The sequence below is a fragment of the Marmota marmota genome, unplaced genomic scaffold (assembly GCF_001458135.2).
Source record: "Marmota marmota marmota unplaced genomic scaffold, marMar, whole genome shotgun sequence".
Lineage (NCBI taxonomy): Eukaryota > Metazoa > Chordata > Mammalia > Rodentia > Sciuridae > Marmota > Marmota marmota.
In genome coordinates, this window is record NW_026000093.1 from 25,141,271 (window position 1) to 25,154,170 (window position 12,900).

A 12,900-nucleotide genomic window follows, 5' to 3' on the forward strand; every position below is an offset into this window, starting at 1 on the left:
ACCAGGAGAAACAGAATTTGAAGCAGCTGATATGGTTTTTCTTTGGTATTTCTCAGTTACAATTTTTTTCTTCTAGGATATTTCTATCCATATAAGAAAGTTGACGAAGGTCAGTTATTAGTTATTATTACTTTTTCTTAATGTGTTTCTAGACTTATATACTGAATTTGGAAGTAGGTTTTCTCTTATGAGCTGTTGAAAAGGTAATACAAAATGTAGACTATATTGTTGTCAATGTAACATTTTTAGGTGAAAAGCTTTATCACAACCTTTCAAAAAGAACACTCATGTCTTTAACTTGTCTATATTCAGAACATAAACAGTCATATAATCTGAGCCAAGTGCTTATCCAATTCAATCACTAAACTTAATATACCTCCTATGTGAAAAAAATTCATTTGTTTACATGAGGAAAAGAGCAGAGCAACCTAATATGAAATTATAGAATGGCAACCTTGTAATAGCCTCAGCTTTATACTCCAACATCTTGGCATGAGGTCAGCTCTGCTTATTATGATTGGCTCATACCATGGACTGGCAAGTTAGCCTAGTGAGACTGGAGTAAATCTAGCTGTTTACATCATGAAACTTTGAATGATGGCATATTTTTTTTTCTGCCAACTGTACTTTTGATAAATAACTCTCCGAATCAATAATTTGTTAGCTGTGACAATCAGGGATGAATCCAGAAAAGCTATATTATTTATTTTACACCACATTCTCAAGCTCTCCTTGGGGAGTCTGAGTTATTAGTGTGTATTAAAAGCAAAAACTGAATACAGTAGATTTCCAGTGAGCACTGAATTCACTCCAAAAGCTTATATAAATGTTCTCATTAGGTTGCAGCTCTATTAGAGAACTGCTTCATTTCATTCCAAGGTAACCTTTCCAGAGGTTGGCATATCTATTCCTAGGCCCAGGCCTTAAGGTCAATTTTACACCTTTAAAAACAAAATTAAAAATTAAAATAAAACCCTATTCTCCAAAAAAATTCATTGATTTAAATAATCAGTTTTGTAGTAAGTGTGGATTGCACTTATATCCCAAGGTGAGTTTTACAAAAGAGAAAACTGAAAAATGACTTAATAATCACAAATCTCACTGGAAAATTTTGTTGGCTTCAAAATCAGTTAAATGGAGGTTTGAATCTTAGCCCTGCTACTTCTTGGCTGCGTGATTTTGGACAAAGTACTTATCCAATGTGAGCCTCAGTTTCCATTTCCCAATGTTGTTCTGAGAATAAGTAAAATAGAGCATGAAATTGTCTAATAAAGAACATGGTATAGTGTATTTTATTTTTTTACTATCTGTTTCTCACTGTGATAATGTGATTTACTTGAGGACAGATTCTTTGTCTATTTGGTTAAATGCCATAACAGAATTCTGTGAATGTCTTGCCACATAGAAATGTTTAGTAAATATTTATTGAACAGCATAAGTCTCAGACTCTTCATTTCTAGAGTGAAAGAGGGAATGTTCATGCAAGTATTCTAATATAAAGCTATATCATAATTATTGCCTTCCAATATGGGCCATTTGAGTTGTTTCCAAATTTTCAGGTGTGTATTAGAATACATGTGCATGTTTTCTAGTGTGGACTTTTAAATTATATTGCAGATGTTTACCCAAATGAAAACCTGATTGTGTAAAAAGATTGCATCAAAATGAATCCGTATCTTAAGACTGTTAATTCATAAAGTGAAATGTATTTTCAAAAAGTATGGTAATAACTTGTGATCTGAAAATAGTGCAAGAGAATATGTTTAACCACACTGTCCTGAAAAATGAGTATTCTCATTTTTAAAATTTCTGCTAATTTCAAAAACATATTAGTGTCATCATTTCTTGCTACCTTTGATTGTAGAAGATAACTTTGCAAAATTACAAAGAAGTTTTCTGAGCAAATTCATGAGCTTCAACTACTTGCAGTTGGAGAAGTCCTAACTATCTAATGAATGCTCAGGAAGCAGTGACGGAATGGGCATGTGAATGGAGCAAGGACACAGCAGCACGGTGTCCTACGTAAGCAAATTTAGAACACTGGCTTTCTCATACATAACCTTCTCCAATTAGACTCTGCTATTTTCCATTCAGTCACATAAACACACACACACACACACACACATACAGTTCATCAAGATGGGCTACAATAAGTATTATAATGGGAATGTAAACAGCACGCTATAGGAGAAAGAAAAGGTCAAAGAGTATGGGAATGTGGGCTTTAGTCTGGACCTCAAAACAAGATCAATGGTAAAATATTTACCAGTAGGAGAAATGACTTCTTTGAAAGATTAAATAAGGATATAAGTTTAGGAGAAATGCTGAGCATGGTGGCCCTGCCTGTAATCCCAGCAATTTGGGAGGCTGAGACAGGAGGATTGCAAGTTCCAGACCAGCCTCGGCAATTTAGTGAGGACCTAAGCGACTTAGCAAGACCCTGTCTCAAAATTCAATCCTTGCTGCCAAAAAGAACAAAAGAAAAGAAAAACAAGAAAAAAAAGAGATTGGGAGCAATGTAAGAAGACTTTAACTAATAGACTGCATGTATAGTTATAATTATTATTATTATTAGTTGTCATTATTTTATGGTGTGGGGATCTAACTCAGGCCCTCACTCATGCTAGGCATGTGTTCTACATGTGCTGAGCTACACCCCTAGCCCTGTTTCTCTCTTTTTTTTTGAAACAATGAATAACCATCAAAATTACTTAATTACCACGATGAGTTTACCGTTTATGGTTTTTCTAAAGCTAATTCTTGCAACAGTGTAGAGAAGATGTGGGGCCAAGAAGTGGGGCTAATAATTCTTAAGGACAGAAGCTGAACATAAAGATGCAAGAGAGGGGATGGTTCAAGTGGGCTACCTACATTAAGAAAGTCTTTTATATTTTAATACAACCCTCCCTTGACCCATATTTCCTCTACTTTTTGCATTTATGTTTGGCTTCCTTTCACAGAATTCTTGGAAGGTTTGTTTTATGCCCTGTTTTATTTCTTCACTTCTTTTTCATTCTTAAATTCAGATTCTGATTAGTCTATTAGTCAATTTTGATTTCATTAGTCTCCCAAATCACCTATCAAGCTGCTAATCTCCAATGATTTACCAGTAGCTAAATGCAATAGAATTTTTTGTTCCTTCTTTTACCTGTTATCTCAGGGTCAGACATTTTTCTTCTTTCTTGAAATACTCTCTATCTTTGGCTTTTTTTTTGGTGGAGGGGAGGTTGATCCACCTTTCTAGCTGTTCTATCTCTATACTGGATTTGCTCTTAAATGAGGATTCAATCTGGAGGGCTTCGGAGATCACTACTGGATCTCTCTTCTTCCTTTTCCCTATGGCCATGTCATTGCACTTACACTTTCCATTCTGTGCTTGTGTGTATGATACTCAATTACAATTCCAGCCTTGAGCATTCCCCTGAGTTGCAAACCCATTTTTCCAACTATTAGCCTGACATACGTTCCTGGATAAATCAAGAGATCTTTAAATGTATGTACTCCAGACTGAACTTGTCTTACTTTCTCTTTTCTTCCCAATTCTGATCCTCTGTTTTGTTCATTGCCTTGTTCATGCACCATTAGCCTTCCAGATGTCCATGATTCACTCAAAAGTCTAGAAGTCATTCTTCATACCTCCCTCTCCCTCAACAATTATATCTGACTTCCAATCTACCAAAACACTTTGCCAAATTATCTTTGAAATCCTACCTCTTGGGCTATTTCTTTTCATCTCCATGTCCTACTGTAAGAGGATGATAGTTTCTGCAGTGTTTTGTCCTGTATTTCTTCCTTCCCTCTTCTCACTTACTTATCTCCCATGTGCTTTACAGGCTAAAGTATCCAAAGCCCTCCATGCTGGAGTGTACAGAAACAGGTTTTCCTATTGAGAAGATGAGATAAAATGGACCTATTGAAAGGTCTCAGAAAGAGAAAATGGAGATGGGAAGAGGTAGGGTGATAGGAGAGCATAGGAGACCTCAGTATGGAAAAGAGAGTCTATGGAGAACAAACTGACCTACGAGGTGGTGCTACCAATTAATTACCCATCACCTATAAACATGTTTTCTGTTTTTCGTCGATAATTTTAAGTGCACAGAACAGAAGTGGGAGACTTGGACACTGAATTTTTGGGAAGTAGTTGAAGGATTTTTAAACAGAGGACAAACAAAATCAGACACAGGTAAAAATATGGTTTGAGGAGAGTGGGCGTGTGTGTGAATAAACTGAAGCAAGAAGACTCTAAGGTGTATTTGCTGTGGTGTAAGCAAGATAGACACAGGTTGGAATCAAACAGAAATGTAGAGAAAGTGGTGGGGTATGAGAGATAAGCTTGTAAAATTGGTGGATCTTTTCACCAAATTTTAATATATTCTCAAAAATTAATATATGATATTTATTTAAAAACCCCTTTTGTTGAGTAACTCAGTAGTTAACTAATTTTGTCTTTTTTATTTCTTTGAAAATTGAGCAATTTATATGCTTTTAAGTTGTTTTAAAAACATGGCTAAAATCAACCAAAAAATGTATGCTTAGTCTGGAAAAATGTAGCCGTGATGACAAATACGAACTCATGGATCTGTTTGCTTTTTATTGTTTATTAATTTAATTCTATGATAAAAATTTGCTTTGGCTATATATCTATATCATATATCATTGCTTTATAATCTTCAGATTATGAAGATTATGTTTCTATTTAATGCAAACTTATTATATATATATATAATGGAAAAATAAGGTAACAGTAAATCCCATATCACCTATTTGAGGAAATCCAATGAAAAGTAATTTTCATTCTGTTTCATATTATTTCATCTTATCACTTATATTATTATTTATTATGATCACCCCTTTGTTAGTCAAGAAAACTTAGTTTTAATCATACTATATCTTTTAGCCATACTTTTCTTCATGTAGTGGTATAAAACAGAGGCTATTAGAGTTGACTAGGATTTAACTGCAAGATTGTTGTACATAAAACAGGTAATATTAAGTACAAATATTTAATTCTTTTATCACTTTACTATAAAGTTTGAGGGCCTCCTGAATTTGTATGGGAATTAGTAGAAAATAAATACAGGTTAGATTTTCTATCAAACCTTTACATTTGCTAATAAATTACAACTTATTTTGAGCGCTCAATGATTTTCAGCCTTAGATACACCAAAAAACAAAAACAAAGCCTCTAAAAGCCCATGATTACGTAGTTTATAACGTTTATATATGAATTTATATAAGAAGACATGTGGAATATTTTGTTAGATTTTATCATTCATTTCTTAAAACTAAAATTCCTTAAAGTTTCATATTGAGAACCCTTATCATTTTATCCAGCTCATGTCAAAGTACGTTTTATTTATTCAACTGTCTATGTAGTTAAAAGTGTGTATTTAAGAAGGAGTAGATTTTAACAACTTGTCATTTTGGGGGGGGGAATCATTTTTAAGCCAGTTTGCTGTACATGGTCTATAAACATGAAAGTGGGATACATGCTGCTGTACAAAAACACATTTTGTTAGCTCGTGGGGTGGCTACGCAGGTTGGCCTGCCTTAAATGACTGGAAAATAAAGCCTTCTTGTTTTGAAGTGATCTATGTCGGTTTGAGTCAATAAACTCACTAGTTATACTGAAAAACTGAGTAAGCTTTAAAATTTATCACCTAACATGGTGTAGAGTTTTCATTGCTTCTTAGTTTTAATCTCTTGGGAAGGTGCCTTTCTTTTTTCTGATATCCAAGACCCTTACTTTCAAAAATATGTGGATAAGGACATTTCTGTACTGCCTTTCAAATAAGGATTCCCATGAGTTTCATGCTGAGTCCTCTTAGACATCTTTTATACTACAGAAAAATGCAAGCAAATGGAGAAGTTAAGGAAATTGCTCAAGGACATTAAAAAAGTTGGAGTCAGAGCCAAGAATAGCAAAGACATCCTCTCACTCCAAGTCCTTTACACACCTGCCAGATTTCAGTCCCTCTCTGATGGTAAGAAAATAAGCCACCCTGGCATTATTCATCAATCTCTGTCATTCAATTAATCTTGCTGCTTAAGAAAGTAAATTTATAATGAGGGGATGACGAACTTTAAATATGTAAAATAAATCCCAGAACAGAAGATGCCTTAAGCTTCAACTTAATTCTTACTGTTTTCAAAGTCCTTGTCTTGGTCTCAATTATCTGTTGTAGGAACAAAAAGTTGTAGAGTTACATTAAGAGACACTTTAAATGGTGCAGGAGGGATGGCAATAATTGTTGCTGTATTATTATTTGCTTCAATCAGTCCAGCTTAACAGGTACGTCTAAAAGATTTACCCTGTTCCAAGAAAGCTATAAACATAATTTAGACATTGTCCCCACTGTTGATGAGCTGACAGTCTAGCAGGATAGACAAGCATATAAACATGGATGTGTCAATAAAGTCTGTGATATGCAATACAAAATGTCCTTGACTTATGAAGATTTGACTTAATGATTTTTTTTTTGCCTGTATAATGGTACAAAAGTGGTATGCATTCAGTAGAAATCACATGTCAACTTTTGACTTTGTGTCTTTCCCCAGGCTATTGATAGATAATCTATATGGTACTCTCTTGTGATGCTAGGTGTGGCAAGAAGCAGCAGTTCCCAGTGAGCTCCGTAGTTATGAGGGGAAACAACCATACCTCATAGTGTTCCTCTTGATAAGTTACAATGCTCAGTAACTTATGTGGTTAAATGCATTTTCAACTTGCCATGGATTTATCAGGATATAATCCTGCTGTAAGTGGAGGAACATCTGTGGAGAACATTACAGAAACTAGGATGTGAGATCAAGTAATGCTCTCTCAGGAAATGCTTAGGTTGAGCTTTGAAGAGTTCTAGCTTTTGCCCAAGAAAAAGTCAGAAGAAAATTAACAGCAAATGGAATAATATTCACAAATGCAAAGAAATCTGAATTGCAAGTTCCAAGCAAGGAATTATAAATTCAATAATCTGGGCCTATAGAGGATAAGAGTTGTGAGAAGAAAAACCAGAGAGTAGAAAGAGGGTGCTAACAAGTGTATGATATGATAAAGATCTTGCTCAAATTCGTTTTGGAATGGGAACCAGGGAGGTTTTCACTAGTAATATGGCATGATTTTCTTGTTAGATAGATTATTGTGTTTGCAGGATGGAGAATGAGTTTAAAGATGGGAAATGGAGTGCATAAAGCAATAGTCCAGAAAGAGCTGCTGAGGCAATGACTTAGAGGATAGATTATAAAGAGATGCAGTCACAAGGATGTGTGACCAGTGTGAGGAAAATATTTCTACTCAGATAACGACATAGATTATGGTGATCCTTCTGCACCAGAATATAGGAGAAAATGCATTGGGGGAAGATGACAAATTAAATTTGGATTTTTGGGAGCACAACATTAGGCATCTAAGGATATGATTCTGAATCTCAGAAAATGTCAGAGCCAGAAACACAGATTTCAAACTCCTGGGTATTTACATAGCGATTGCTATTTCTGAGAGGAAAAGAGAGATGCTGAGATATGGCATTGAGAAAAAAGGAAGTGAATGAGGAATGAATCTTGAGATATATCTGACATTTTTAGTTCTGGCAGAAAAAAAAAGAAACATGAAAGACAAAGTAGGAATGGTGAGAAAAGTAAATATACAGAATAGTCATTTAACATAAGTAAGTTGGTTAGTAATTTATTTTTTCAAAAGTATTTTCCTATAAGAAATTTTACTTGCATTTCAAATTGAACATATGAGAATTAAAGGGAATATAATGCTTTTTACACAGCCCACTTATAAATTACGAAATCAATCATTGCTTTATAATCTTCAGATTATGAAGATTATGTTTCTATTTAATGCAAACTTAAATGATAATATCACCTTTTTTGTTTTCTGAATTATTCCTAAATTGTCTTTATCTTTCCTAATTGTTCCCATTTTGTCTATATATTGCTCATCCAAATCACTCTTTTTATTAATTTTTTATTTACATATGACAGTGGAATGCATTACAATTCTTATTACACATATAGAGCACAATTTTTCATATCTCTGGTTTTATACAAAGTATATTCACACCAGTGGTGTCTTCATATGCATACTTTGGATAATAATGTCCATCACATTCCACCATCATTTCTGACCCCATGCTTCTTCCCTTCCCCTCACATCCCTCTGTTCTATCTAGATTTCATCTATTTCCATGCTTCCCCTCCCTATCCCAAGACATTTGCAAGTAAATAGATGGAGTTAGAGAAGATAATGCTAAGTGAAGTTAGTCAATCCCAAATACCCAAATACTGAATGTTTTCTCTGATATAAGGAGGCTGCTTAACCCAAATAATTCTCCTCAGTACAAAGATTTGCTTGTCCAACTCTTTATTGGACATCTTCATCTGGATATGAAGTAAACTTTTCCCCTTGAGTTTTCATTTGTCAGTCATCTGTCATCATTAATCCAGTTATCAGAAACTAAGAAGTCACCCCACTCCATTCCTTTTATTAATGTGTTTAGTTCAGGATATCAATTTCTCTTCTATTGAGTATTATATATTTCCTGATTTGCTACCCTGTTTTAGTCTATCATTTTATTTTCAATACTGTAGACAAACTGGAGCATGTCATTCCTCCTGCTTAATACTTTACATTTTCCTGCCTATGACATTAGGATTAATTCTAAAATTCTTTTCATGATATGCAAGACACTTTAAGATCTGGCCACTTTAACTCCTCTAAATTCATCTCCCATCTCTTTTGATATCCTTTGTCCTCACCACAATGAAGCACTTCCAGATCTCAAACATGCTCACTCTCTGCAGGGCTTTTCTATAATTCTATTTACCTGTCATGCTCTTATGCTTATTTTCATTTACAACATACAACATACGTGTGCTAGTAGTGAATCCATAGATGCTTCTTCCAAACTGATTTGTCTACAATTAGAAAGGGTGGGGGGTTACTGAAAATTAAAAGTTAAAGTTCTTGGTCCTCTATTTTCTGACTCTAGACCACAAAGTTTTCACCACAATAAAACAAATGTTGAATTTGATATGTGAAAAGTGAAAATGAAGAAAACTGCATGTTAAAATAAAAATATTCAAGTAGACATGAGGAATATTTGAAGGAATGTGCTAAAAATAATGTAATTCAAACTGGTAAAGGGCAACTCAGGTGACTTCAGCTAAAAATTGTGTCATTATTTTCAGTTATTGTTCAATATAAAGTTATCCCCATCCAAAATTTGACAATTTCTTATACATGTATGTCATTGCCTGAAAATCTCAACATAAGAATAATTTTTTAAATATGTATACTTAGAAAAGCATTTTATTTTCTTTTTAATCTCTTATTTTGACATGTAGATTTGTCCTTTTAGTATTTCTCAGAAATAGAAGCTCATCCAAAAGACTTAAAAGCAGCATATTACAGTGACACAGCCACATCAATGTTTATAGTAGCTCAATTCACAATAGCAAAGCTATGGACTCAACCTAGTTGCCCTTCAACAGACGAATGGATAAAGAAAATGTGTTACATATAAACAATGTAATATTACTCAAAAGAATGAGATTATGGCATTTTGCTGGCAAATAGATGGAACTGGAGAATATCATGCTAAGTGAAATAAGATAGTCCCCCAAAACCAAGGCCAAATGTTCTCCCCTATATATGTGGATGCTAACACACAATAATGGGGTGGAAAGGGAAGAAGAGAATTTCATTTGATTAGACAAGGGAAGGGAGAATAAGAAAGACAGTAGAATGAATGGGACATAACTTTCCTATATTCACGTATGAATACACTACCAGTGAAACTCCACATCATGTCCAACCACAAGAACAGAATCCTAATTAGAATAAGTTATACTCCACGTACATATGTCAAAATACACCATTACTGTCTTGTATATCTAAAAAGAACAAAAAAAAAAGAAAAAAAAAAACAGCAGCAGTAGCTCAGGACCATGACCATCTGACTGTGTGACTAAAATGATATTTTAATATAAGAACCATGTGTATATTTTTAGCATTCTTTTGCATAAAATTTGCATATACTGATTTCATTCATTGTCGAATGTTCATCTGTTTTCCGCTTTGAGTGCTATTTTCTTGCTTGACTTTTATTATTAGATTTCTTGTTAATATTTTGATTTCAAGTACATATAATGAGTCTGTATTTGATTTTTTTAAAAATTATGTAATTGTCTCTCTTTTTGGTTTTACTTATTTGGATATGCTCAATATTGCTTAAAGTATACTTGTTGAATAAAATATAAAATAGTACATTGTTAGGCAACATCATGTTCAGAAAATAAAAGCCTGATCTAGTGGAGTTATGGTAATCTTTACAATGTCCAGTGATGATTAAAATTAAAGCTATTGTCCAATGATGGTCTGATGATATAGCAAGGCAGTATTCTCAAGACCTATTCCAGACCTAACAAATCAGAAACTATGGGACCAGGGACTAGGAATCTGTGTTTTACAAAGCCCTCTGGGTGATTCAGGTGAATATTAAAGTTTGAAAATCATTCTCTCAAAGTTTTCATCATTTATAGATTCATGGAAACTAAAAGATCAACATCAGAATCAAAGAGAATTTACTTAGACTCTTTAAGATCATTAGTATATAATCATATACTAATGATCTCTTTAAGATCATTAGTATATAATTCCCTGTCGTTATATACTAAAATTTCTCAAATCATACTCTGCATTAATATTTTACACATCTGATTTATGGCCATTCTGATGAGTTTTAGCTATTTTTCATGATAAATAGCTTTTTCTTTGTCTTTCCAGAAGACTGATCCATTTTTATCTTTATGTAACATATAGTCTTCAACTCAGTGATTTTCTTTGCTATGAAATTCGCATCTGATATCAATATATACCTTTTTCACTAATATTGGTTTGATACATTTTTTTCTGACTTTTTACTTTCAACCTACTTATCTATATGTTGTTATGTTTGAAGTGAGTTTCTTGTAGACAGCATATTCCTTTTTTTAAATATTTATTTTTTAGTTGTAGTTGGACACAACACCTTTATTTCACTTGTTTATTTTTTTATGTGGTGCTGAGGATCGAACCCAGGGTCTTGCACATGGGAGGCAAGTGCTCTACCACTGAGCTATAATCCCAGCCCCCAGCATATTCTTTGATCATTTAAAAAAATCGACTCTTACAATCTCAGTATTTAAACAGGTGTAAATGACTTAGATTTAAGGTATAAATCTGCCATGTTTTGAGTGTATTTTCTATGTAATTTTCATACTGGCTGCTCAAGGCATTATAATACAAAGTCTACTGATACTGATCTTTTACCAGTTTGAAAGGACAGAAATTCAGTTTCATTTCAGCCTTCCTCACTTCTTACTCTAAATAAAATTGTTGGAAGTATTTCCTCTATATACCTTGAGCCTCTCATTAGTTGATATTATAATTTTTCCTCCAACCCTCAAGTATTAAGAAACTTTGGAAGAGTAGGATATTTGGTCAAATATCCCCAGTGCTTACCATTCTTTATCATTTTCTTTAGTCGGAGAAATTCTGACAACAAGTTCTCATAGGATTGCCTGCCTGCCAACCTGCCTGCCTACCTTTCTTCCTTCTTAGCCTTTCTTTGGAAATTAATGAATAAAATTATGGAGAACTTAAAAATATGGCTTAATATTGGTCCAACAATATTAAAAACAATATCAAACTGATCTAAGACAGATTTCAAAGCCAGATATGAAAGGCATCTGGAGCCAGACTGATTTTAAAATCCAGCATCACCATTTATTAGGTATATGACCTTGAACAAGTGATTTATCTCCCTTGCCTTGGTTTTCTCCTCTCTAGAGGGTACTAATGATACCTAACTCAAAAAGATTAACTGAGTTAATGCAGGTAAAGTGCAGAGAACAGTGGCTGGCGTATGTGAGAAGCGAATGCCAGCCCTATTCCCCATGATTGTAGATGCATAGCTCCTCATAGGATTCCAAGCTGACGCATAATTTTGGTTTACATATAGAACTAACAAATTATGAATGATGTATCAATCATGTGGCAGCATATTTTAAGATAGTAGGATACAACTATTATTGAGAATTGTGCTTGGAACTCCTAGTTCACCCCTCAACAAAATTTTGGCAAGTTCTTTTTGCCTTCTTACTTCTGGTCATTTTTATCAGTAAATGTGCATCTCCTAGGGCTAATGTGAGGATTGAATGAGATAGCCCAGAGCCTGGAATAGGTGACCATCTAACAGATAGAAGTCTTATTTCTATTACTAAAGCTCAGGTAACAGTTATAAAGGACGTGCTGATTTAAGACAGTTAAAATCCTGATGATTCTGAGTAAAATATACAAGTCTAGTCAACTCCAGAAAACTAGAAACATCAAAATCTCTTGATTTCCAAAGTTAAGAGCCAGATCGCCAACTAGGGAAAGATTATTGAGTAAAACACCACTGTGCCAGATATTGTTAAAATCTCAGTACTTTCTCTACACTTCAAGTCACTAGACAGTTCTCTGTCCTGAGGAAGATAAGACGGGGGATCTCAGACTCTGCCAACAGGACCCTAGTTAGATTCCACCAATGGGAAACACTCATGGGAACCGGGGGCAAAGCCATAATTCCCCAGCAGTCACTGTAGGCTGGAATGTGGGGCTGGCAGACAGCAGAAGTGAGATTGTGTCAGCTGCTCCCAAAGTTCTGAAATCACTCACTTGGCATTTCAGTCAGACACACCTGTTGGTGGCAGCTTCTATGCAAGTCTTTTACTTCTGATTTTTTTGAAAGCAACTTTCCTGATCTCATTTTCTTAGGGTTTTCAATAGTTTTGTAAGCCACAAATTTCCCATTTTATTCTACTACTCTAACATTTAGAGTGGCTTCTGCTTATCCTAAACCCATCTAATAC